The sequence below is a fragment of the Myxocyprinus asiaticus genome, chromosome 32 (genome assembly GCF_019703515.2).
Source record: "Myxocyprinus asiaticus isolate MX2 ecotype Aquarium Trade chromosome 32, UBuf_Myxa_2, whole genome shotgun sequence".
Classification (NCBI taxonomy): Eukaryota; Metazoa; Chordata; class Actinopteri; order Cypriniformes; family Catostomidae; genus Myxocyprinus; species Myxocyprinus asiaticus.
The window spans coordinates 37,994,651-38,019,705 of record NC_059375.1 but is presented as its reverse complement, the minus strand read 5'-3'; the positions used below and the strand labels follow the sequence as shown (position 1 = coordinate 38,019,705).

The window sequence follows — 25,055 nt, the reverse complement described above, 5'->3', positions numbered from 1 at the left end:
GCCTTGTAGTTCTGGCAGTATGCGCTCGTGTCATTCGTGTGTTTCCGTCTTGTGAGAGCACGTGGCTTTCTTTTGTTTCTTTATTGCCACGTCTCACAGTCTCACGTCATACCCCGCCTTCTTGTTTGCCTATTGTTATTGTCATGTGCGCTGTACTGTGCCAGTTCATCCTGTTTCCTCATCCATTCTGTCCTGTCGGTAGTGTCTCCTGTTTTGTGTTCCATATATACTGTATATATATATATATATATATATATATATATATATATATATATATATATATATATACTGTATTCATGTGATTATCTAATCAGCCAATTGTGTGGCAGCAGTGTAATGTTTAAAATCATGAAGATATGGGTCAGAAGCTTCAGTTAATGTTCACATCAACAATCAGAATGGGGGAAAATGTTATCTTAGCGATACCTTTCGCAACTTTACTTCCATTAACCTGTATCCTTCTCTGCATCACTTCAAACATCTTTCCGTACAGACATCATGCAACTTTCCTGTCCAACTGACATACTCACTAGCTACAACAAAACCATCTCAAATGCTCTTGATTTTCATGTTCCTCTTAAAAGTAGATGTGTACCCTCCACTCACTCAAAGCTACAGGATGCCGCCTTGAGCATCTTTACAAGAAAACTGGTCTATCTGTTCACCTAACTGCCTATAATGACCATATACAGGCATACAAATCAGCATTAAATGATGCACGCTCATCTTACTTTTTGTCCATTATCAATAACGCATCTTCTTGACCCAAAGCACTTTTTTCTACTGTCAATAAACTCATTAACCCACCTGCACCCCTCACTTCAGCCTCTACTGAACTTTCACTCCTTTCAGAATAATATCAACTCAGTTTACAAACTTTTCCCCTCTACTGTTCCTTCTGATCCACTTCAGGATTCTCACAAACCACCAGATTGGCACTTTTACTGATATCGCCACCACCACCCCATCTACTGTTTCTGAGTTAATTAGCAATTTGAATTCTACTTCCTGCCAGCTTGATCCTGCACCCACTGTCTTGCTTAAACAATGTCTGCCTGTTATCTCAGTGCCTATTTCCCACCTTATCAATAGGATATTTAGTACTGGCTTTGTTCCTTCAGAATTGAAAACTGTGGCTGTCACTCCAGTTTAAAAAAAAATCTGGCCTAGATCCCACTGATCTTAAAAATTACCGCTCTATTTTGAATCTTCCTTTTTTGTCTAAAGTTATGGAGAAAGTGGTTGCATCTCATCTTCTCTCCTATTTGGCCACACACAATCTCTTTGAGTGTTGTCAGTCTGGTTTTCGTCCTTTTCACAGCACTGAGACTGCACTCATCAAAGTTGTTAACGATCTACTGATGGCTGCGGACTCTGGAGCCATCACTTTCCTGATCCTTTTAGACATCAGTTCTGCCTTTGACACTATCTCTCATAGCATACTTATCGCTAGGCTCTCTGCAATTGGCATCTCAGGCACTGCTCTGTCCTGGTTCATCTCTTAGCTCTCTGGCCACCAACACTACATTTCTATTCGTCAGTTTAAATAAAATTCTGTTCCTGTTTCTCAAGGTGTCCCACAGGGTTCTGTACTTGGTCCTTTGCTCTTCATCACCTATATGCTTCCTCTAGGTCACATTATTCGCCATCTTGGCCTCAACTTTCACTGCTATGCTGATGACACTCAACTTTATATCAGCTCTAAGCACACTACCCCATTCCCCACAAGTTCCCTCTCTGAATGTATTATGGACATCAACTCATGGATGATCAGTAACTCCTCTCTCACAAAAACTGCTTTATATCATCTCTGTAACATTGCACGACTCCGCCCCATTCTTAGCACCAAAGATGCAGAAACTCTTGTTCACGCCTTTATTCATTCTAGACTTGACTATTGTAATGCCCTCTTTTCTGGCCTTCCGACTAAAACAATAAACAAACTGCAGTACATCCAGAATTCAGCAGCTATGGTTCTCACCTACTCAAAGAAATCCTCTCACATCACTCCCATACTTTGTAGGCTACACTGGCTGCCTGTCTCCTATCATTTACAATACAAAATTCTCCTTACAACATTCAAAGCTTTACATGGTCTTGCCCCCTCATACATCACTGATCTCGTATGCTGCTATACCCCATTCCACTCACTCAAGTCATCTGATTTGGGCCTATTATTCATTCATTCATTCCACGTTGCAAGCTGACCTCACTAGGTGGTTGGGCTTTTTGCTTTTTTTTCGCCTTGGAACTCTATCCCTCAGTATCTCCATGATCACACCTCCATACATGATTTCAAAATCAATCTCAAAACATATCTCTTTGACCTACAGTGCATCCGGAAAGTATTCACAGCGCTTCACATTTTCCACATTTTGTTATATTACAGCCTTATTCCAAAATGGATTAAATTCATTATTTTCCTCAAAAATCTACAAACAATACCCCATAATGACAACATGAAAGAAGTTTGTTTGAAATCTTTGCAAATTTATTAAAAATAAAAAACAGAAAAAAAATCACATGTACATAAGTATTCACAGCCTTTGCTCAATCCTTTGTTGAAGCACCTTTGGCAACAATTACAGCCTCAAGTCTTTTTGAGTATGATGCTACAAGCTTGGCACACCTATTTTTGGGCAGTTTCTAACATTCTTCTTTGCAGGACCTCTCAAGCTCCATCAAGTTGGATGGAGAGCGTCGGTGCACAGCCATTTTCAGATCTCTCCAGAGATGTTCAATCGGGTTCAAGTCTGGGCTCTGGCTGGGCCACTCAAGGACATTCACAGAGTTGTCCCGGAGCCACTCCTTTGTTATCTTGGCTGGGTGCTTAGGGTCGTTGTCCTGTTGGAAGATGAACCTTTGCCCCAGTCTGAGGTCCAGAGCGCTCTGGAGCAGGTTTTCATCAAGGATGTCTCTGTACATTGCTGCATTCATCTTTCCCTCGATCCTGACTAGTCTCCCAGTTCCTGCCACTGAAAAACATCCCCACAGCATGATGCTGCCACCACCATGCTTCACTGTAGGGATGGTATTGGCCAGGTGATGAGCGGTGCCTGGTTTCCTCCAGACATGACACTTGCCATTCAGGCCAACGAGTTCAATCTTTGTTTCTCATGGTCTGAGTGTCCTTCAGGTGCCTTTTAGCAAACTCCAGGTGGGCTGTCATGTGCCTTTTACTGAGGAGTGGCTTCCGTCTGGCCACTCTACCATACAGGCCTGATTGGTGGAGTGCTTCAGAGATGGTTGTTCTTCTGGAAGTTTCTCCTCTCTCCACAGAGAAATCTGGAGCTTTGTCAGAGTGGCCATCGGGTTCTTGGTCACCTCCCTGACTAAGGCCCTTCTCCCCCGATCACTCAGTTTGGCCAGGCGGCCAGCTCTAGGAAGAGTCCTGGTGGTTCCAAACTTCTTCCATTTATGGATGATGGAGGCCACTGTGCTCATTGGGACCTTCAATGCTGCAGACATTTTTCTGTACCCTTCCCCAGATCTGTGCCTCGATACAATCCTGTCTCGGAGGTCTACAGACAATTCCTTGGTTCATGGCTTGGTTTGTGCTCTGACATGCACTGTTAACTGTGGGACCTTATATAGACAGGTGTGTGCCTTTCCAAATCATGTCCAATCAACTGAATTTACCACAGGTGTCTCCAATCAAGTTGTAGAAACATCTCAAGGATGATCAGTGGAAACAAGATGCACCTGAGCTCAATTTTGAGTGTCATGGCAAAGGCTGTGAATACTTATGTACATGTGATTGTTTTTGTTTTTTCGTTTTTTATTTTTAATAAATTTGCAAAGATTTTAAACTTCTTTCACGTTGTCATTATGGGGTATTGTTTGTAGAATTTTGAGGAAAATAAGGCTGTAACATAACAAAATGTGGAAAAAGTGAAGCGCTGTGAATAATTTCCGGATGCACTGTATGCTTCTCTGGGTCTTAATTGGTCCTGTAAAGTGACCTTGAGTTTGAAGAAAGGCACTATATAAAATAAATGTATTATTATTATTATTATTATTATTATTATTATGTTCATGCACAACAGTCTCTAGAGTGTAAAGAGAATGGTGTGAAAAACAAAAAAAACATCCACTGAATGGCAGTTCTGTGGGCGAAAATGGCTTGTTAAAGACAGAGGTCAGAGGAGAATGGCCAGACTGGTCCAAGCTGTCAGTAAGGTGACAGTAACCCAAACAAACATGCATTACAACAGTGCTATGCAGAAAAGCATTTCTGAACACACAACACGTGTGGCCAGACTGGTCCGAGCTGACAGAAAGGCTACGTTAACTCAGATAACCACTCTGTACAATTTTAGTGAGCAGAATAGCATCTTAGAAAGCACAACATGTCGAACCTTGAGGTGGATGGGCTACAGCAGCAGAAGACCCCTCCAGGTACCACTACTGTCAGTTTAGAACAGGAAACTGAGGCTGCAGTGGGCACAGGCTCACCAAAACTGGACAGTAGACGATTGGAAAAGCACAAATGAGATACACAAATGTTAGGCCCACTGCAGCAACAGTTTTCATTTCTTGGCTGACAGAAGTGGAACCCAAAGTGGTCTTCTGCTATTGTAGACCATTCGCCTCAAGGTTAGACATGTTGTGTATTCTGAGATGCTATTCTTCTCACTACAATTGTACAGAGTGGTTATCTGAGTTACCGTAGCCTTTCTGTCAGCTCGGACCAGTCTGACCATTCACTGTTGACCCTTTCTCATCAACAAGGCATTTTCGTCCAAAGAACTGCCGCTCACTGGTTGTTGTTGTTTGTTTTTTTTTTCCCGCACCATTCTCTATACACTTTAGAGACCGCAGTTACAGAAATACTCAAACCAGCCCGTCTGGCACCAACCATCATGCCTTTGTCTAAATCACTGAGATCAAATTTTTCCCCATTCTGATGGTTGATGTGAACATTAGCTGAAGCTCCTGACCCATATCTGCATGATTTTATACATTACACTGCTGCCACAAAATTGGCTGATTAGATAATCACATGAATAGGTAGATGTACAGGTGTACCTAATAAAGTGGCTGGTGAGTGTATGTGTGTGTATATAAATATATATATATATATATATATATATATATATATATATATATATATATATATATATATATATATATATATATATATGAAGTACTGTATCCCTTTGCAACTCAGGTCAAGCAGTAATCTTAAATGTCTGCACCAGCACCAGCACCAGCATCCAATCAATTAACTGATGTAGGATATCCATGCTTTAATGGATCCATATTTGACAAATGAAAGCAATTTTCCCTTGCCTATAGCTGAAATATGATACCCTCTCCATGCATCATAGTTCAAAATATTAATAAGCTATATGACCAGCGTGAAGGAAAAAAGTGTTAAAAAGCTATTTAACTTTTAACTCAGTAATATCAGCTCACTCTTAATTCCTCTGGCAACAATGCAAAAAGCAAGTGATACAGCTAAGGACATTTTCACATTTTCAGAACCATGTCTTCAGTGCAATTCAAGCAGAAATCTCATTATTAAAAAAAAAAAAAAAAAAAAAAAAAAAAATAGATTAAAATATGTGGAAAGTTTTTATATTGGCAGAGCAGATAAATTACATCATTATTCTCTTTTTCCCTAACAATTTTTTTTTTTTTTTTTTTTTTTTGTGCTAGCATGTTCGTCATTTGTGGCATAATTTACCATTGCAAATGTTTTCACTTCCCTAAATGCATTTGTGACGAGGAGGAGGGACTACACGCGCCTGGCCCCCAATCAGGTTAATCAGTTGAGGAGAGGGATAAGTGCAGAAGAATGTGGCAGTTCGGGAGAGACAGAGCCACCGCAGCTGCAGTGTGTGCGTATGTGTTCTGTGTCTTTTTGTTGAGGGGCTCGCTGCCGGCCGCCTGGAGCAGTGGAGCCATTGCCAGGGGCGGAGGGGCTCGCTACCGGCCGCCAGAACACGGAGGGACATTCCATCCACCAGGGGTCGGAGGACTCGCTGCTGTCCTCCTGGGGAGGAGTGACTGTCATCTGCCAGAGGGCGGAGGAGTGGTCGAGGACCAGGCGATGCCGTGTCTGGGAACCGGTGAGCAATTTTTTTTTTCTCTCTCTCTACTCTCTCTCTCTCTCACTGTTGCTCCGGCTCACTCTTTCCCTCTTCCCTTTTCCCTCCCCTTGTCTCCCTCCCAGGTCACGAGGAAGGCGGGGAAAGCCTGCCACCAGGCAGGGCCGGAATCCGAGAAGGGGGTGGGTTGTAAATCATGCCGGGCATCCCCGGCCTGAGACAAAGGAGGGAGGAGTGTGATGAGGAGGAGGCTATGCACTCCCGGCCCCCAATCGGGCTAATCAGCCGAGGAGAGGGATTAAGGCATCCGGGTGCAGCAGTTCGGGAGAGGGAGAGAGCCACACGCAGCTGCCGTGTGTGTGTGTGTTTGTCTTTTTGTTTAAATTAAATATTACTTTGACTGTTCAGCTGATTCCTGCCTCCTTCTTGCCCATTTTTAACCTTGTTACAGCATCCAAAATGAGCTGCTGTATTGCTAGCATGGTGCATGCATAATTTGGGACAGGGTAATCTGTATAAATTACTTCACATCTGCAGCCGCAGAATTAGTTTGGCATCAGGTTTTTGTGAGCTCAATACCATGAGTTTTGGGAGGGGTAAGATTACTGCAGGATGATTGTTTTTGGGGTGTCAAATTATTGTGGTGCTTGGGTTCCTGTTGCATGCAGCTGACAACATTTCACAGCCATTTGCAATTTAAATAAACCTATTTGATCATTATAGCAATAGTATTTTAGATTAGGCCACCTCTAAACTTCAGTTGCAGCAATACTTAAAGAAAAGAGGTATTAATTGTCTTTAAAGTGGCTGTTATAACAGATGCAGAGTGCACAACACTACACACTGGCATGAAGGAGCTGTCTGGTTTATTACACCCTGTGTGAAAAGTATAATTATAGCAACTGAATAAAATCTATATAGTTTAAGGTTATTTTAAAGAGAAATCAATTGTAACTAGAAAAGTAAAGTTGGTTAAGACAACTTTGAATGTTGGCTTGACAAAGCCTTGCCTGAAAATTTGAAAAGTTTTAAAAATCCTTAAAATGTAAAATGTTTGAAAGTTATATCACCCATATAATTTGAGGACTTTAAGGTCTTTACTGGATGCATGGGTGGATTTTGGGGATATGTGGTAGTAATTATAGTCAGAAATTTCCTATGGAAATCTATGGGATTTGGGATATTTAATTTTCTATTATGGGAAAAACATAATTCTCATCAGTTAGAAAAAAAAAAAAAAATATATATATATATATATATATATATATATATATATATATATATATATATATATATACACACACTATATTGCCAAAAGTATTCGCTCATCTGCCTTTAGACGCATATGAACTTAAGTGACATCCCATTCTTAATCCATAGGGTTTAATATGACGTCGGCCCACCCTTTGCAGCTATAACAGCTTCAACTCTTCTGGGAAGGCTTTCCACAAGGTTTAGGAGTGTTTTTATGGGAAATTTTGACCATTCTTCCAGAAGCGCATTTGTGAGGTTAGACACTGATGTTGGACGAGAAGGCCTGGCTCGCAGTCTTCGCTCTAATTCATCCCATAGGTGCTCTATCGGGTTGAGGTCAGGACTCTGTGCAGGCCAGTCAAGTTCTTCCACACCAAACTCACTCATCCATGTCTTTATGGACCTCGCTTTGTGCACTGGTGCGCAGTCATGTTGGAACAGGAAGGGGCCATCCCCAAACTGTTCCCACAAAGTTGGGAGCATGGAATTGTCCAAAATCTCTTGGTATGCTGAAGCATTCAGAGCTCCTTTCACTGGAACTAAGGGGCCAAGTCCAGCTCCTGAAAAACAACTCCACACCATAATCCCCCCTCCACCAAACTTCACAGTTGGCACAATGCAGTCAGACAAGTACCGTTCTCCTGGCAACCGCCAAACCCAGACTCATCCATCAGATTGCCAGATGGAGAAGCGTGATTCGTCACTCCAGAGAACACGTCTCCACTGCTCTAGAGTCCAGTGGTGGCGTGCTTTACACCACTGCATCCGACGCTTTGCATTGCACTTGGTGATGTATGGCTTGGATGCAGCTGCTCGGCCATGGAAACCCATTCCAGGAAGCTCCCTATGCACTGTTCTTGAGTTAATCTGAAGGCCACATGAACTTTGGAGGTCTGTAGTGATTGACTCTGCAGAAAGTTGGCACTATGCGCCTCAGCATCCGCTGACCCCGCTCTGTCATTTTACATGGCCTACCACTTCGTGGCTGAGTTGCTGTCATTCCCAATCACTTCCACTTTGTTATAATACCACTGACAGTTGACTGTGGAATATTTAGTAGCGAGGAAATTTCACGACTGGACTTGTTGCACAGGTGGCATCCTATCACAGTACCAAGCTGGAATTCACTGAGCTCCTGAGAGCAGCCCATTCTTTCACAAATGTTTGTAGAAGCAGTCTGCATGCCTAGGTGCTTCATTTTATACACCTGTGGCCATGGAAGTGATTGGAACACCTGAATTCAATTATTTGGATAGGTGAGCGAATACTTTTGGCAATATAGTGTATATATATCCCCTTGTGAGTCAGGACAGATGACTCAAAAGTCATCGCATTGACATAATAAATGATGTGCTCAATTCAGTGGTTCATTTTTCCTCTAAAATTAAAATTTTACTCTACTGTCGATTATGATTAAGGTTGGGGATTGGGTTAGGGTGTATGGTTAAAATAATATGCATTCTTTTTAACTGTATTACATAATTTACAACTGCTTACAACACTCTGTGGCCATTTCATCTAGAAACTGGAGCTTACACCTGCCCATTTGTTTAAAAACACTTCAGCTTCAGCCACTGGGGGCAGTGGTTTGAATTTGGGTAAGCACAGACCGATTTCAGCTAAAGAACTTCGAACCTTCTGTCGCCGAATTCATGATGAGATGCAGTTGGTAGTTGTGTTAGACAGCATTGCAATCTCAACTGCATTAGCATTCATTGCACTATGGCGTTGTAAACAGTCTTATCAAGTGCAAATTCCCAATCATGCTCAAGTCTCATTAAATGCAAAAGGAAAAGCTGACCTTTTTGTTTTAAGCAAGCTGAGACATACAGGTAAAGATCAGACTGTTTAAGATACACAAAATCCATTATTATCTGCTACTGGTTCCTGATATCTTGCAAGGTCAACATGAGATGAGGAACTCAGAAGAATTCCAATCTGGCTTGGAATGAAACACTTGTGATCCAGGCAAGGTCAATATTTACTTGAGTACTAGAGTGTGCGGTTGCATTCTGGGAAGTAGAGTGAGCATGACTGGTATACAAGTATCTCTCTCAAATCCATATAATCCTTTTAATTTGAATGCTCAACCTATATCAGCAACCTTATATCAGCAATGATGTTCTGTACTGTTTCTACACAATGTTCTATTTAAAGTATTGTCAAAAACACCCGAGTTCTGATCAGGCTTTACAAGGAACAGATCCATAGATGGATGCATAGTTAGATGATCCATGCATGGCCTTGGTACTCAAAAACTCTAATGCTTTAGACATGCTTGGTGAAGAGAGTGAAGTGGATAATTGCAGTGTGTCTTGCTGGGTCTATGTACATGCTGACCTTGATTAGTGTATAGGTCACTGAGGAAATTCTCTCTGGTCATTTGAAGCTGATTACTGGAGAGAGCAGCGGTCTGTGATTTCATTATGAAACTGAATGTTCTATTTGCAGCTGTGGTGTAATTATGGAGTGTGTTAGACATTTAAAGGGTCAATTTAACCCTTCAGCTCCGGGACTATTTAAAAAAAAAAGACAGCTTGATTGAAATGAGGGGATGGGTTATTGTGGATATAATTGTGTAGAGATTGTATACTTAAAGTATATTTTATATTGATAAATGTGATCCATCCATCCATCCATCCATCTCTATATTATTAATGCACACACAACAGATAATGCCAAATCAGTATTCTTGAAAAGTAGCTGGGTTTTATCATTTTGTGTCGATAGCGTATCTATTTTAAAACAGCCTATACTCTTATTTGAATTCTATCCCTGTAAATAAACCTCTTGATTCACATGCACAGTGATCCATGTCTACATGAGTTGTGTTGAAAAGATTTTAGTGGTAATGATGGCTTGTCTCTGAGAGATGAGATTGCAGAGTCATTGCAGGGAATTAATCTGAGAATGGGAGGTAGACGTGGGTGTCAAGAACAGAACGGGAGCAAGGTGTAAGTGTCAACCTGTCAGCCAGACCATGCTCACGTAAACAATCTGTACAATGGATGTCCTTTCTAACAAAAGTGCTTGTGGGGATGGGGGCGTGGTCATGTGTCTGTTTGTGGGAGAGAGGGATTGGTGTGGCTCGTCAAGTTGGTTGGCTTAATTTCTAACAGCTGTTTCTTGTTACAATGATGGCTGAGAGAGACCTTAAAAAGCAGCCAAACACACCAGAGATGTCAGAGAGAGAATGACATGAGAGTGCAGCATTGGCGTGTTTTCTGAGTGTTTTGTGTTTCTGAGTGTTGAAAGTTTATGTTAACCAGAAGTTTACATTTATTGAGAGTTTTTGTTGACTGAATTGAATGAATTAAGCAAGCACAGAGAAGAGTACACAGAGAGCGCATAAGGCAGAAAAAAATAAAAACCTTACCTGAACTGTGTCACTGCTTCCTGTCTCCTCCTTTCCATACCAAAACCTTGATCTGTATCACACTGGTGCTGTAACCCGGGAACCAATCGAAGAGATACGTCATCATGGAATCGTCACCACTGGGTGAAGTGATCAAAACCCTCGCAGGTATCCAGCAGAACCAGAACAAAGCCCTCGTCCAGCTGTGGTTGGAGAAGGAACAGCGTTTCCAACTCCTGCTCCAGGCCTAAGTGGAGGACCGACAGGCGTTCTGGAGCCTGATCACCCACGAGGGGGTTGCTGCTGTGACACCGGAGCCCACCTCGACCGTCCCACGGGTAACCCTAGTGAAAATGGGGCCGGCCGATGATCCTGAAGCTTACCTCGACATCTTTGAGAAGATGGCCGAGGTGTGGAGATGGCCGCCTGACCAGTTGCTGCCACTACTCTCCGGGGAAGCGCAACTTGCAGCCCAACAACTTCTATAAGGAAGACTCACAGACTTGAGTAAAATTTAAGATGACATTTATTTGATGAATATAAAAGAACAGAAATGTAATGTCTCTCTTTGGCGCAAGCCCATCTGGCGGTCCGAAGAAGTTGTACTCAGAACCGTCATATCCTGCCGGAGATAGGAGGTAGGGGGCGATGAGCCTACCCCCATGCAGGATGGGACTCAGCTGGTGGCAGTGGGGTAGTGGAGGTTGCCGTGTTGGCACGCTGAAACAGTAATGTGATAGATTGTAAGCAGGCTAATAAAGCGATGGCTGACACATGAATGGCTTGGAGTAACCTAGCTAATGGTGCGATGATGTACAGCTGTGAGTCTTTCCGCTAGAACTACACTGCACTTACATTTCTATCAGGAAGACTCGCAGACTTGAGTGAAATTTAAGATGACATTTATTTGATGAATATAAAAAAAACAGGAATGTAATGTCTGTCTTTGGCGTAAGCCCCGTCTGGCGGTCCGAAGAAGTTGTACTCAGAACCATCATATCCTGCCAGAGATAGGAGACAGGGGGCAAGGAGCCTACCCCAAAAGAAAGAAAATAAAATACTACCCCCAAAAGAGAAGATCCAGTCAGGTACAAAGCTGGTCTCGTTTTGCCATTCATTGCCGAAAAAATGAAATGTGAACACCTAGAATTAACACCTGCATGATATATACAATATCCCTGGCATGGTTTTGCAATACCTTTGTAATAGGATAAGCTGTGCTTTCATTGACTTATGGCTTTTATGATAGAGGGGTCTTTATTTTTTTTTTTCTTGTTGAGTTAGATTGTTTCCTTGTCCTTGAGTTTGATTTTGGGCCCTCCGTCGAGGAGCCCGTGGTTGTGCAAAATCTTTTCCAAAGATGAACAACGTGATATGAGGCCTTACGGTAGGCCAGCATTGTTGTGCAGTATCTTTGTTGAAAGATAAAACACATTTGATTATGAACATGAGTGCCTTGAGACTAGGGGAGGGGGATCACAATATTTGAGGGGTCAGATACATGTGAACTAGTTTGCAGATATATGCAGTGGAGGTGTCGAGGCAGGAGGAGCTGGAGATTATAGATATCGTTAAGCTACAACCGCACCCCGCATGATCTGTTTTGGAGTGTTTGAGAAAAAAGGGTGAAATGAGTGTAGACTGGGCAAGTCCTTTCTGCATAAGTTTTAGCGGAATCTAAAAGGGGGGAGTGAGGGGCTTAGTCCGGTAGAGGTTCGAAAGGTGTGGGCAGGGGACAAGAAGAATGCTGGTGGAGGGACATAGTTGATGGATCTCCTGAAACGAGATAGAGAGTAGCGATTGAATTGAAAAAACCCGGGAATGTGCTCAGCTGAGAGAATGGGGTTCAGTTGGTGCTCTGCCATGTCAAATGTCTCAGTAGGGGCTAAGGAGCCTGGAGGAGGACCTGCCTTTGATGATCACGATGGCGGTGGTGGTGTCACAAAAAATGATGACATGTTTGTGAGCCCAGGTGGGACCCCATAATACGCTGCCGATAACGATGGGGTAAATTTCGAAGATGCGGACGAAGGGGAGCTGGTGCGAGTGAAAATTTTGTCTGGCCATTTCCCTGCGAATCGTGTTCCTATCCAGTAACCTTAAGACCTTCATAGGGCGCGCATCCGTGAAAAAGGACATGCCGTCTCTTGACCTGAAGCCCGAGTCGGTCGAGGTGCTGAAGCAAAAGGTCCCTGTGCGCACATAATAGATCTCGTAAGCGAGCTAGGATTAGCCAGTCATCGAGGTAATTGAGAATGTGAATTCCCTTCTCCCTCAGCGGGGCCAGGGCAGCCTCTGTGACCTTGGTAAAGACGCAAGGAGACAGGGATAGACCAAAGGGGAGGACCTTGTACTGGTATGCTCATCCCTCGTAGGCAAACCGAAGAAAGGGTCTGTGTTGAGGAAGGATCAATACGTGAAAGTACACGTCCCTCAGGTCGATGGCCGCGAACCAATCCTGATGTCGTACTGATGCCAGGATGCGCTTCTGCATTAACATTTTGAATGGAAGCCTGTGTAAGGCTTTGTTCAAAGCACGCAGATCCAAGATTGGGTGCGACCCTCCCCCTCTCTTGGGCATGATAAAATAAGGGCTTTAAAAGCCCTAGCACAACTCGGTAATGGAGACGGGCTCTATTGCTCCCTTTGCCCGGAGGACGGAGACACCCTCGCCCCGCACCGTAGTGGAGAGGATGTCACTGAACCTGGGTGGGCGTCTGGCAAACTGGATTGTGTAGCTGAGGTGAATCGTATTGATAAGCCACAGCGAGGGGCTGGAGAGTTTTAACCAGGCCTACAGACTCCGCACCAGCAGCACTTAGGGGATGACTGGACTTTCCATGCCCGGGCAGGGTGGTTCACGGCAAGGCTGAGCAGGCGCCCCACCTGGAAGACTGCTCCACAAGCCCGCAACACTGGCCGGTGACTGGGGCGGGCGAGTGACTCCAGAGACCAGCACACTTACCTGTTCACCGGCTGTCTTTTGGAGAAAGAGGGAACGGGAGGTACTCAAGTTCGTCTGATTGACTGGAAAGACTTCCAGCGCCTGGCCGTCATGAGTGCGCTGACTCAGGGAATGAGGAAACTGCTGTTTTACTGACCATGTGGGTGCCGAGGCCCAGAGGGCACCCAGCGATAGAATACTTAGCATGCGCTGGCCTAGGAGCGATGGTGGGGCTGGAAAGTTCACCCGGGCCAGAACAGTCGGAGTCAGTCGCCTCATCCCCGGGTTGCCCATGCCAGGGCCGCCTCGAAGCCCATCTGGGGTTCTTGGGGGCCAGCTGATGGGCAGGTGGAGCCAAATACCCGTGGGAGGATCTTCTTCTCTGAGGCCGGCAAACAGGCTCCAATAGTATGGGAGCTGGGGCCGGCACTGCAGGGGAATGGCTATGGTGAGAAGCAGATGGGGTGTGGGACTTCGGAGGCCTGAAGTCGGCCGAGTCGTGCCGTGGCAAGATGTTCAACCCTCATGCAGATCTTTCAGCGCCTTGGCCTGGTGGACCTGCAGGATGGCCATGGTGTGCAGGGCGGAAGCGGCTTGACCCACGGCCTTGTAAGCCTTCTTCATTGAGGAAGAGAACTTACAGGCCTTGGAAGGGAGCCTTGGAAGTTAGCCTTGGTCGGTCCTGCCAGGTGGCTGCACCCTGCGGGCATAAATGCACCACTAAGGCGTGCTCTACCTGGGGGAGCTCAACATATCCCTTAGCAGCTCCGCTGTTGAGGGTAGTTAGGATGGGCAAGCCTGCGAAGCGTGTACGGGCAGAAAAAGGTACCTTCCATGACTTTGTTAGCTCCTCGTGCACTTCCGGCCCAGAAACCAATCATCCAGCCACAAATGCTCAGGGCAGGGTGCAGGGTTCCACTTCAGCCCGATGTTCGCAGCCGCCCGGGCAAGCATGACTGCCATCTCAGTGTCCGCCTCATCCTGTGCTCTACCGCCCATGAGCAGGAGCTCAGAAGATACGTCCGCTTCCGACAGCAGAAGCCCACCTTCTGATGCTGCGACCAAAAGCTCATCCTCGTCGTGAGCCGTAAACGACACATTAAATCCGCCCTGAGGTGGACCACCTGTATCGCTCAACAGCTCTTCCAGATAGACCGGGCGTGCTGGGGGATAGTTGGTCCGTGGGGGTTGAGACGGTGAAAACGCTCCCATATCCACTTCCAGATCACCCACGGTGCTTGCCGACCTGGCTGGCTGAGCATCAGCCCAGGACGGAGAGGGTTGGAGAGCAGCTGCGGTGGCTCCTTGCTTCATGAAGAAGGAAGTGAGCCGCGACCGCAACGTTCTGATGAGAACATAACCCTTCCACGAAAGCTGCCTCTGCATGTTGGCGCCCCAAGCACTCGAGACAGATTTCATGGCTGTCCGGAGGGGAGAGATCCAGGGGGATTTCTTCTGAGGGGGATTTTCCTCTAGAGCAGTCACGTGACGAGTCCCTCAAACATGCGTTTGACCAAGTGAGAGTAATCGATGGTCAACAGCTCCATCCTAACGTCGCCACATCCAGTAGCACAAACGTGGAAGGACATCTTTAAAAAGACGGCAAGCGTTTGTGCGAGCTCTTTTAGAAGGAAATATACTCTTTTGGATATACTCTTTTAGCACCCGCGGACTCAGCTGCGAAGCACCAAGGGGAAGCACAACACTCGATCGTGCAAGGGTGACTGCTGATATGCGCCGTAAAATCCAGCAGCGAGTGGTGCACGCCAACTCCTTTTATACCCGTATGTCTGGGGATGGAGTGTGGCATGCAGATTCCACTTGCCAATTCTCATTGGCCTTTTCTATTTTAAGCAAAGGTGATTGGGGCTCTCAAGATCGAACCCCTAGTGTCACTACATCGACACATCATCGAGTGAGTGACAGACAGGCAACTTAAATGCATTGATATATTAAATTAAAATGTAATGTAGTTAGGCTACATAGTTGTAACAAATCCAGTAAAACCCTCTGAGGTCTGAGGGTGTTTTTGGGCCCTGGTGAAATTTTGACATGCCTTGACATTTGTGCTTTTTTCAGTTGCTTAAAAACATATTAATGGCTAAAGTCTGAAAACACTGTATTCACCACAATCTGGGCTACAATAATATGTGAGCAACATGTATGTACATGTTTGTATTTTTGAGAAAATAACTTGTATGCGTGTTTTTTTTTTTTAAACAAAAATTTTAAGTCACTGAAATAAGGCCATATAACACATACTAATCATCTGCTCACAAGACTTTTGAGAACTGGATCTTGTAGCCTAGAGTTTTTGCTACAAAATGATGTGAAAACCATCCTGATCACTCATTCATACAAAACAATATAGTCTTTTAACTTTCATAAGACACTTTTAGTGTTAGAAAGGCCATATGCAAGGAGGCGTGAATGATCATGAATATTGATGTGATTCACACCTGAGGAGACAAAGACCCCTCCACTGGGAACAGAATAAAATGTAATATCTGATATAGGGCATATACACAATATATTAAAAAAAATTCAGGATTCTTTGATGAATAGAAAGTTCAAAATAACAGCATTTATCTGAAATAGAAAGCTTTTGTAACATTATAAATGTCTTTACTGTCACTTTTGATCAATATAATGCATCCTTGCTGAATAAAATTAATTTCTTTCCAAAAAACTTGCTGACCCCAAACTTTTGAACGGTAGTGTATAATGTTACAAAAGCTTTCAATTTCAGAAAAATGCTGTTATTTTGAACTTTCTATTCATCAAAGAATCCTGAAAAAAAAAAAAAATTACACAACTGTTTTAACATTGATAATTATAATAAATGTTTATTGAGAAGCGAATCAGCATATTAGAATGATTTCTGAAGGATGATGTGACACTGAAGACAGGAGTAATGATGCTGAAAATTTAGCTTTACATCACAGGAATAAATTGTATTTTAAAATATATTATATGTATATAAAACTTGCCTCTGGGGCATTTACCATTTGCATTGATCGCCTCAGTACATTACCATATGAATAGCGCCCTCTGCGCGTGGGTGTGATCACATTAGGGATAATTAGCTGAGCCAGGAGAAACTGTACATCGCTTTGTTTCATACAGATTACATTGCAGGAGAATATTTGTTTTAAATTTGAAATATTTTATTTAAAAGTAGACATTTTAAGCTTTCTTTAGACATATGTTTCATGTTTGTATGATAAGTATCCGCTGAGTTTCAGTTCATTTTTGTGACGAGTTTCAGAAAGAAGCTCGCGGAGAGAGAGACGGCTGAAAGCGCACCCTGTTTATTTTCTTTATTTTACAAAAGCACAAAGTTTTGTTGTTGTTGTGAGTGTACACAAATAAAAGTGATTTTATAGTTTCTAATGATGTCTTACACTTATCTGTATGTCCCCAAAGATGGAGTATTTTAAGTTGTTTCCGCTGTTATGAGGAAAAAATCCAGCAGTACGTGACGGCACGTCCGTCGACCCCAGAGGGTTAATGGCACAGATGTTTGAAGGGAACCCTATCTCCCCCTTAAGTACTGAGGTTTGTTCCCAGAACGCATGTTAAGCATGTTCAACCAGGCCGTGCATTGGCAATGTGGTGCCCAAGCACTCGCATCTGCATCACGTACTTGCGTAGAGTATGTTTCAGCCTTGACAGTTCATAGTTATAACAACTGTCAAGCTCCAAAAGGACAAAAAGACACCATAAAAGCACCTTAAATGTAGTCTATACTCTATATGACTTGTATGGTTTATTTAAAATGTTCTGAAGGCATAAAATAGCTTTATGTATGGAACAGAGATACATATTGATAATCTTCCTCTCTGCCAAAGCTTTGCAATCTTGCTTGCTTCTGTATTCAGATGAAAAAATAGCACCATGCAGGGCTAGACTTTTAAATTTAAAGCAAACAGCATTTGTTCTCGTGTCAGTTGTATGGACTACCATTATGGTGCTTTAATGGTGTTTTGTCCATTTGGAGCTTGCCAGATGTGGTCACAATGAACCATTATAGTATGTAAAAGAGATGCATGAAGATTCCAAAAAAAAATAAAAAATAAAATCCTCTTTTTGTGTTTCACTGAAAAAAAAATCACACAGGTTTGTAACATCATAAGTGAGCATGAATGATAATTGATCTTTAATTTTCAGTTGAAGAGAGTCAAAGAGCCAGACAGAAACATCAGTGGAGTGCATGGTTTGTTGAAAAGGACTCTTTGGATAAAGACTGCATTTGATGGACAGATGAAAATGAATGGAAAATGATGTCAGCGCAAGGAAAAGCTTGAGAATGGGAAGTTTTCAAAAGAACTGGGGCAGTACTTCCAGCTGTCATTATTGTATTGTGTGTGCAAATACCCATCTCTACTTTGGCACAGGCAATGTGGTCTACATCTGCTTTGGATGGAGCAAGTATTTCATTCATCCAGCTCTTTGTAAGGGCACATATCCTATTCTGTGTTCCCTATATATACAGTTGATATAAGGCTTTCACACTAAATCTTGCTGGGTGATGGGGACACACACAAAAAACCCAGTCAGTTCGGTCTATAAACCCTTGATCCGCTTGCGTGCTCATCAGGGATTGTGAATCCTTAAATACTGTATGAGGTGAATGCGACCCAGCTCAAGCTTTATCTTTATTTTTTTTATTTTTTGTAATTTTTTTGTGAAGTTGCTTTGCTTTAAAGCTGTGTAAATTGTATAATTTCTGCCCCACTAGAGTCATCAAACAGAATTGCAAAAATAATGACATCACTTCCTGACGTCACTTCCTGTTGCTGACGGCACGCTGCACGAGTGTTTGTAGCTTGCTAGCCTGCTTAGCACTGCTTATTCTTATTCTTATATGTTCATCATTTTATCCTTTGCCATTTTACTGCCTGGTTCAGGTTTGTCCGCTTTTCTACTGTTTCATCTCTGTGTAATTTACCATGCGCACCCGTTTCTCTAGTTTTTTTCTTTCTTTTTTCAATTTTTTCCGCTTGTCTACATCTCACATCTCAACTGTGTGTATTCGTTTTCTCCACTGTGTTTTACAGGGATTATTGCATCAATCTCAAACATCTGCTAATTAGGAACCACATCGATCTCTAACCTTCGCTGCTTAAGAACAACCACAACAGCAACAAACAATTGCGGTAAGTCATGGCATGTCATGTTATTGCTTCCTGCATTACATGCCACATATTTACTATGGCTTCTACCATCAGCAGTGAGGGGTTTGCATGTGATAAGTGTAAAGAATTAGTCAAGCTGACGGAGAAGATTAATGAGTTAGAGACATGCATTTGAACGCTAGTAGAGGTCAGTGAGAAAGAGAAGCTGGTAGATATTGTTTTGGATGCTGGTAGTACAGCGAGCAACACACATACTTTGAGTCCGTGAGTCGCGCTCCAAGCCCAGAAACCAATCGTCTAGCTGCAAACGCTCAGAGCAGGGCGGAGGGTTCCACTCCAGCCCGATGTTCACAGCCGCCCGGGCAAGCACGGCTGCCAACTCAGCGTCCGCCTCATCCTGAGCTCTACCGCCTGAGAGCAGGAGCTCAAAAGATTCGTCCACTTCCGAAAGCAGAAGCCCACCCTCCGATGCTGCAACCGATAACTCATCCTCGTCGTGAGCCCCGAATGAGATATTAAATCCGCCCTGAGGCGGACCGCCTATCTCACTCATGAACTCTACCGAATAGAACGAGCGTGCTGGGGGCTGGGAGGTCCGCTGAGATTTTGCCGGTGGAAACGCTCCCATATCCACATCCAGATCGCCCGCGGCGCTTGCCGACGCAGCCGCCTGAGTTTCAACGCAGGACGGACCGGGTCAGGAAGCAGCCACGGTGGCTCTTTGTAGGAAGAGAGCCACGACCGCAACGTTCTCATGGGCATGTTCTTGCAGTGAGAATATGACCCCTCCACGAAAGCTACGTAACACAAGGTAAAAGGACATCTTTAAAAAGACATCAATTGTTTGTGCGAGCTCTTTTAGAGAAAATATACTCTTTTGAAATATACTATTTTAACACCTGTGGACTCAGCCGCCGAAGCGCCCAGGGGAAGCACAATACTCGACCGTGCGAGGGCAACCACTGGTATACCCCGTAAATTCCAGCAGCAAGGAATAAAGTGACGGGATGAACACACACACACATGCTCAGCTCCGAAGAACAAGTCTGAATGAGTGGTTCACACCATCTCCTTTAATACCCGTGTGTCCGGGGCAGAGAGTGGTATGCAAATTCTACTCGCCAATTTTCATTGGAATTTTCGGAATAAATCAAAGGTGATTGGGGCTCTCAAGAGCAATCCCCTAGTGTCACTACATCAATACAACGTCGAGTGAGTGAGTCATAATTTTGCTCACGAGCAACTTCAATCCTTCACTGTCATAGGTCATGAAGAGCTAACAAAACTTATCAAAAAATCAAAAGCCACAACATGTATGTTAGATCCAATACCAACTAAGCTCTTAAAAGAGGTATTCCCAGTAATCTCAGAACCTCTTCTTAATATTATTAACTCCTCGCTATCCTTTGGACATGTCTGTAGGGCTTTACTGGTTGTTTAGATCAGTGTTACTATCAGAAATAATTAATAATTATTTCTGTAGTTATTAATCAATATTTAAATTAATTAATTGTATCTAACTCATTAAAACATCATATGGGACTCCAGTAAATCTAGTGTGCTACGTTTAGGAGCAAGTTTGGTTATTAGCAATAATTAATAATTATCAAAGATAATTATTAATTATTAAAATCAATAGAACATTGATGAGAATCAATGTTAGCTTTTTTTAATCCTTTAAGTCAACAGTTATCAAAGATAATCGTTAATTGTTAACGTCGATGAAACATTAATTAAAATTAACACTAGCTTATTGATCATTCAAATTCAATCAAAGATAATTATCAATTATCAAAAATCAATAGAATATTAATAAGGATTAACACTGACGGGGCACCACCCTGAAAACAGGGACTAATAACCGAATATTAAAACAGTCTCAATATTAGATTGTTTTCTTAGGAAAATCGACATCCGAAGAATATCGATTTATGGGAAAAAAAACAATGAATGAAGGTTTGAATCCGAGCACTGACATCCCGTCAGCATGACACAGGCGTATGCAAAACAAACCAAAACACTTCTCTTTGTAATATAAACAAAGTTTATTTATGCAGTAATATCAATTAATAATTAATACAATGCAGTCCATAAACTTCCGACTTACAACTACAAACTAAACAGTGATATGATTAGATATGGAAATAAAAATAATCCTATAACACATAAGGTGTGTGTGTGACTGTGTGTGTGTGTGTGTGTGTGTCAGTGTGGTTAGTGAGAGAGAGAGAGAGATTATTAAGTGACAGCCCGAAAGCTGATTTCGCGATAGCTGGAGATAAAGCAGCCGTGTTCATCACTCAGAGACGCGGTTTTACGAGCGGGGCTCGTAAAAGTCCTGTGTTATTTGACTCTAATGGATGAACTGTCTCACCCGCGATGGCGAAAATGCACAACAATCCAATTTGGTTGGACCACAATACAGCAAAACAAATTCGTGATAATTAATACCCTGAGTATTAATAATGAGCGGACATGGCGGTCCGTAATCTGTACAAGCAAAAACCTTGAAACACAAGAATAACACACTATAATATTCTATCTCTGCCCAGACATAAACCTCTTACTTGAATCGCATGAGGACACAGGTAGAATGTGTTTTCCTCTGTCCTTTAACCTTGACCCGGTTCCTTGAGGCTCGGGTGATGACGGGGGCCATTTCCTAGCGCTGTCGGCGGGCGGTACGACTGTTGATTCTCGGCGGGCTGGCGGAGAACTCAGAAATGTCGACTTGATTGAAGATGGAAGAGAAATCTTTAATCTCTTCACTTCTGTAGGCCAACGAATGAAGATGTGAATTGCTCGGCGGTCTCCTTTGGATCCGTTAGAGTGTTCGGTTGAACACAGAGTAATCTCAACTCGTCCAGCGAGATGGAGATTGTATGGCTACAGTTTCAAGTCGGACATTACTTCCTTATGCCACGGGGCTGCACCGGAGAGCAGCAAAAAGCTACATCCGTATTCGGTGAACCTAAGTCGCTGGAAGCAACTTTGGAAGCATTTCAGAATTATTTGAAGTCCTGATGATGTCATGATTGAGGGACGTTCTGTGGTGTGCCTCATCCAATAGGAGTTGAGAGCTCGATCCTTTAGAGGGCAAGGTTTCATGGATCTGTAGTCTGTTTTGGACTCCCTTTGTTTGATTTTGGCGCGATTTTTATCAGTACAACATCTGACTTAGAAGGAGGGGGCTTGAGGAATGTTTTTTTATGACTGTTAGGCCTGCCTTTGTCTTCTATCTGAATACATGAGGCCCAACATGTCCCAAGAAACTTTAAAATGGCAGTTATCAAACCGCTTATTAAGAAGCCACAGCTTGGTCCTAGAGATTTGGCTAATTACAGACCGATTTCAAATCAACTGTTTATGTCGAAAATACTAGAAAAGGTAGTGTCCTCCCAACTATGTTCATTTCTACAGAGAAATGGAATATATGAACAATTTCAGTCAGGATTTAGGCCTCATCACAGTTACAAATGACTTGCTCTTATCATCTAATCGTGGCTGCATTTCTCTTCTAGTGCTTTTAGATCTTAGTGCTGCCTTCAACACGATAGATCATGACATTCTCTTGAATATGCTGGAGAATTATGTTGGCATTAGTGGACTTGCATTAGCATGGTTTAGGTCCTATTTATCAGACCACTACCACTTTGTATGTGTAAACGAAGAATTGTCAAATCAGACAAAAGTTAAGTTTGGAGTGCCACAGGGATCAGTTTTAGGACCTCTGCTTTTCTCCTTATACATGCTTCCCCTGGGAGATATTATCAAGAATCATGGAATAAGTTTCCACTGTTATGCTGATGATATCCAACTTTATATTTCTTCTAAACCCAACGAAAATTCACAATTCTCCAAATTAGCAGTGTATCAATGAAATCAAAGATTGGATGGCCAGAAATGTCCTTTTACTCAGTACCGACAAAACAGAGGTACTAATGATTGGACCAAAATCCTCTAAAAATAAGCAGCTAAAATATAATTTGACTCTCGATGAATGTACTGTTACGTTGTCTTCTACAGCAAAGAACTTAGGTGTTATATTTGAAACCAATCTGTCCTTTGAAAATCAAATTTCCAATGTTTGTAGAACAGCATTCTTCCACCTGAGAAATATTGCTAAATTACGACACATGCTCTCAGTTGCCAATGCCGAAAAACTAATTTATGCGTTCATAACCTCAAACTAGATTATTGTAATGCATTACTGGGAGGATGTCCAGGCAAGTTCAATAAATATATTTCAATTGGTTCAAAATGCAGCTGCCAGAGTGCTGACTAGAACCAAGAAATATGATCATATTAGCCCCATTATATCGTTGTTACATTGGCTGCCTGTTCAATTTTGTATTAATTTTAAAATTCTGTTAACTACATACAAAGCTTTGAATGGTCTAGCTCCACAGTACTTAAGTGACCTTCTGACATGATATATTCCATCACGTTCATTACAATCACAGAATTCTGGCTTGTTAATAGTTCCTAGAATATCAAAATCCACAAAAGGAGGTAGATCATTTTCTTACTTGGCTCTTAAACTATGGAATAGTCTCCCTATTACTGTCTGGGACACAGACACACTCACTCAGTTAAATTCTAGACTAAAGACTCATCTATTTAGCCAGGCATACACCTAATTTATCCTTCAACTCAAAATTAGGCTGTTTTAGTTAGGTCTGCCAGATCCAGAAACATCCATCATGATCTATAACTCTGCATAAAATTGAATGGCATCTACGCTAATATTATTATTTTTTTTGTTTCCATGTCTCAAATTTAGGAGGTTACCAGAGCCAGCCAGATCCAGCTCCGCTCCTGTTTGGTGTCAGACTCCACTGCTACATGTCGCTGAAAGATGACGACAAACTACAGCCGGTGCCAGCCAGACATCACTTCAGTCTTTTGACTTAAGAGGATGAACTGATGCCAACTCCAACTGTATGACATGGGATACTTCATATGCTACTGCCTGAACCTTGGATTTAGGATATACCCCACCTACACTCTTGAAATGGAATACATAGACTATCATTTAATTGCCAACAAAAGCCTTCATCAGCCAACTAACAAAGGACAATGCATCTATGCGAACTTCTGCAGTTAATTGAGGATGGACTTCAAAGACATTAGTCATTAATCTTAAAGTTATTATTTTTTATTATTTATTTTATTTTTTTAAATTTAAACAATGGGCCTTAATGCTTAATTTACAAATTTAAAACCATGACTTGCACTGCACAAAAATAACTAATATTGGCATTATATTCATGCTGTTAGCCAGAGGGCAACTGACCCCCACAGTGAGCCTGGTTTCTCCCAAGGTTATTTTTCTCCATTAACCAACATCTTATGGAGTTTTGTGTTCCTTGCCACAGTCACCTTCAGCTTGCTCACAGGGGTTCTAAATACAATTATTATTTAATTATTTAATTTCTATACACAATTTACAATCATATGTAATCAAACTACACAATGATCACTCTAAGACTTTATAGATATTACAGTTTCATTTTTTGTTAATGCAAAGCTGCTTTGAAACGATGTGTGTTGTGAAAAGCGCTATACAAATAAAAATGACTTGATTTGACATAATGATTGTTTTCAAACAGGTTTCCCAAACACTCCCCCTTTCTGCCATTGGTCAGCAAACAGATAGTCTCACCCCAAACTCACACCACTGGTTGTTTTGAAAGCACCACAGAGCCAGAGTGTTACTTTTTGGGGGGAAATCAACCTTCAAATGGTTTACCTGTTGTTCACTTTGCATGTTAAGCCATGATTTGAGAAAGTATTTTAGCAAAAATAGCTGTTCGTAACCCATTTTACTTATATACTCTGACATATTTCTGAGTGAAACAGGATATTCAATTTGATTTTATCCAGCATAAATTGGTTCAATAGAGAAAAGTGGGCATTACATACCAGAATGGAGCCAGGTAGCTGGAGGAGAGGGGTTAAAAAAGTAAGAGGGTTGAAACGTGCACAATAAGACCATAAACATGCATTACGAAAATCATTAGGGCTAAGAATATTTTTTTAATATCTTTTTATTTTTTTGCGTGACTTTTTGTTGATGTAAAACTCGATAGGGCATTAACCTTAAAAACCTCCTCTGTTTGGGAGAAAATTTAACTCGCTTTAAATTTAACTCGCTACTCAGTGGACATTTCACCTTGGAACTGCCATGATACGTGTAATAAACCATGTAATATCAATTTGCAAAAATGTCAGCATAGTCACGTCATTTTCATGAGATCAGACTCAAAATGACATGTGAATACACATGCAATAAAATTACTTTTGTATTT

General features: G+C 42.3%; 1 protein-coding gene and 1 long non-coding RNA gene across 2 annotated transcripts in view; one reads left to right on the top strand and one right to left on the bottom strand.

The window, feature by feature from the left end:
- LOC127423078 (cadherin-12-like) overlaps nucleotides 1-25,055 on the bottom strand; it is a 237,542-nt gene that overhangs the window by 112,101 nt on the left and 100,386 nt on the right. The window lies entirely within an intron of this gene.
- Nucleotides 18,409-24,272, top strand: LOC127423080 (uncharacterized). The gene is made up of 3 exons (XR_007894272.1): nucleotides 18,409-18,516; nucleotides 18,667-18,765; nucleotides 23,528-24,272. It is a non-coding gene; the product is annotated as an uncharacterized LOC127423080 (long non-coding RNA).